Consider the following 3,731-nt stretch of genomic DNA (forward strand, 5'->3'; position numbering starts at 1 on the left):
TCAATAAAGCACAAGTAAATATCTTTCTGATATTCTCTGCTTTCAGCCAAGATCTATCGGACATTAGCAATGATATCCCTCATTCCATGGCCTCTTCTGAATCTGGCTTGAATCTCTGGAAATTCTCTGTCTGTGTATGCGTGCAGCTGTTTCTGTATTATCTTTAGTAAAACTTTGCATGGGATATCAAAGAGATTGTACGATGATTTCCGCATTCTGTTGGGTCACCTGTCTTTGGAATGGGCACAAATATGGGTCTCTTCCAATCAGTTGGCCAGATATTTGTCTTCCAAATTTCTTGGCATAGATGAGTGAGTGACTTCTGTGCCGCCTCACTTTCGTGAAATTGCCTTGATTATTATACCTTAAAAATTTTTTTACAGTAAATCTTAAATCACGTAGTGCTAGTCTTTATTGTTTTTCAAAGTTGTTTTAGATATTTTGGGTTCTTTACATTTTCTCATAAAGTTTAGAATTGGCTTGTCAGTTTCTACATAAACTATTTCTGGGATTTTCTTTGATATTACATTAAATCTATAGGCTATGGATTGGAACTGACTTGACAGCACACAACAACAACAATAGATCATTTTGGAGAGAACTGACACCTTAACAAATTATATCCTTAAAATCATGAGCATGATATTGCTACATTTATTTAGATTATCTTTATTTTTCTCACAAGTTTTTACTAAAAATATTGCATCTTTTGTCAGATTAATTTCTAAATACTTCATAGTATATGATGCTATTATAAATGGTAATAATGTTTTTTTAAATAAAAAATAGAAAATGGTTTTGATTTTGATTTCTATTCATTGCCTGTTGTTATTGTTGTTAAGAACTATTGAATAAGTTCTTATTTATAGTGACCCTATATAGGGTTTCTGAGCAGTGGCTGGTGCATTTTGAACTGCTGATCTTTTGGTTAGCAGTCCAGTGCTTACCTTGTATCACCACACCAATACTCCTTCTATATATGAATAGAATTGATTTTGTTATATTGATCTTGTATCCTGCAAGCTTGCTAAATTAATTTATTAATTCTAATAGCTTTTTTTTTTTTTAATAGACTCCACATAATTTTCTACTATCATGTCATTGGCAAATAAAGACAGCTATACTTTTCCCTTTCCAATCTGGATGTCTTTTATGTCTCTTTCTTATCTGACTACACTGGCTAGAATTTCCAGTACAACAGAATAGGATAGCTGAGTAAAAGAAGCTTTTTTCCTGATCTGAGGGGGAAAAGTGTTCTTTCTTTCACCATTAACTATTATGTTAGCTATAAACTTTTCAAAAATGTCCTTCACCAAATTGAGGAAGTTTCCTTATGAGTTTTATAGCTATGGTATAGAGTTGTTGTTGTTGCCATTGAGTAGGTTCTAACTCATAGCGACCCTGATTAGGGTTTCCAAGGAGTTGATAGTGGGTTTGAACTTCCAACCTTGCAGTTAGCAGTAAAGCTGTTGTTAAGTGCCATTGAATAGGTTCTGACCCATAGAGACCCTTTACAGGGTTTCTGAGGAATGGCTGGTGAGTTTCAACCATCAACCTTGCAGTTCAAACTGATCTTGAAGTGGAGTGCTTATCCTATGACACTACAACAGAATCTGATGGTATAATGTAGTAGTGAGAAACATGAATTCTGGATTCAGAATATGAGGGTTCAAATCCTGGCCTTGTGACTTACAAGCAGTAGGACTTGAGACAAACTACTCAAGTTTTTGTGCTTTAATTTCTTCATCTATAAAATGGGAATAATAAAACTCAAACCACACTCACCGCCATCAGATTGATTGCAACTCATAGATACCCTATAAAAGTAGGGCTGTTTCATAGGGTTTCTGAGGCTATAAATCTTTACAGAAACAGGCTGCCACATCTTTCACCTCTGGAGTGGCTGGAGAGTTTCAACTACTGACCTTTCAGTTAACAGCCCAATGCTTAACTCAATGTGTCACCATGAGTTATAGAATTTTTTTCTTTTTTAAGTTCATTATAGATCATGGAAGACAACTTAGAGATTCTGCTTCTGGAGGCAAGCAGGCCTTCCAGTCATGGGTTTTGCTCCATCTTTTCTCTAACCCCTTGTGGTGGCATTGTTACAATTTTAGATTAGTAAAATTATCATCTAGTCCTATCTCACTAACCAGTTCTGGTGTGGCATTGTGGGTTAATGTTCTGTATTGCATCTCCTCCAAAACCCTATACAGGGTCGCCATGTTTGAAACCTACTTGATGGTACTTAACAACAACAACCCACCACTTGTACTGTGATGGCTTGTGTGTTGCTGTGATTCTGGAAGCTATGCCACCAGTATTTTAAATACCAGCAGGGTCACCCATGGTGGACAGTTTTCAGATGAGCTTCCAGATGAAGACAGACTAGGTAGAAGGAGTGACGAACAATTTCCGAATATTTAGTCACTGAAAAGCTTATGAATAGTGAAGAAACACTGTCAGATATAGCACCAGAAAATGAGCCCCTCAGGTTGGAAGGCACTGAAAACACAACTTGGAAAGAGTTGCCTCCTCAAAGTAGAGTTGACCATGATAACGCAAGTGGAGTAAAACCCGTGGGAGAAAAGCCCATGGGCTCTTCGTTTGCTGATGGGGCACAATTCAAAACGAAAAGAAACAGCTGTAAACATCCATTGAAAATCAGAACTTGGAATGTACGAAGTATGAATCTAGGAAAATTGGAAACTGTCAAAAATGAGATGGACCACATAAACATTGATATGTTAGGCATTAGTGAGCTGAAATGGACCGGTATTGGACATTTTGAATCTGACAACCACCTGGTTTACTACGCCAGGAATGACAAATTGAAGATGAATGGTGTTGCATTCATTGTCAAAAAGAACATATCCAGATCAGTCATGAGGTACAATGCTGTCTGTGATAGGATAATATATTCTCAGATCACAATGCTATCAAATTAGAAATCAATAATAGGAAGACCAAGGAAATCAAGTCAAATACATAAAAACTGAATAACACCCTGCTGAAAAACGGCTGGGTAGTAGAAGAAATTAAACATGAATTCACAAAGTTCCTAGAAAGAATTGAGAATGAAAACACAACATACCAAAATCTTTGGGACACGGCAAAAGCTGTGCTGAGAGGACACTTTATTGCAATAAACGCACACATCCAAAAAGAAGAAAGAACCAAAATTAACACATTAACACAGCATCTACAACATTAGAAACAGACCAACAGAGGGAACCAACATCCACCAAAAGAAAAGAAATAATGAAGATTAGAGCAGAAATAAATGAGATAGAAAACAGAAAAACTAAAGAAACAATCAACAGGACAGGAAGATGGTTCTTTGAAAGAATTAACAAAATCAACAGACCATTGGCAAACCTAACAAAAGAAAAGAGGGAGAAGACACAAATAAAACTCATTAGAAACCATATGGGCGATGTCACAATGGAACCGAAGGAGATCAAAAGGATAATAACAGAATACAATGAAGAGTTGTACTCCAACAAATTTGAAAACTTGGAAGAGATGGATACATTTTTAGATAAACAAGACCTACCTAAACTTACAAACAGTGAAGTAGAAAACCTGAACAGGCCCATAACAAAAGAAGAAATTGATCAGGTCATCAAAAGACTCCCAACCAAAAAAAGTCTAGGCCCAGATGGCTTCACTGGTGAATTCTACCAAACATTTAGGGAAGAGCTGTCACCAATTCTACTCAAATTATTCCA

Source organism: Chrysochloris asiatica, unplaced genomic scaffold, assembly GCF_000296735.1.
Source record: "Chrysochloris asiatica unplaced genomic scaffold, ChrAsi1.0 scaffold00165, whole genome shotgun sequence".
NCBI classification, from domain to species: Eukaryota; Metazoa; Chordata; class Mammalia; order Afrosoricida; family Chrysochloridae; genus Chrysochloris; species Chrysochloris asiatica.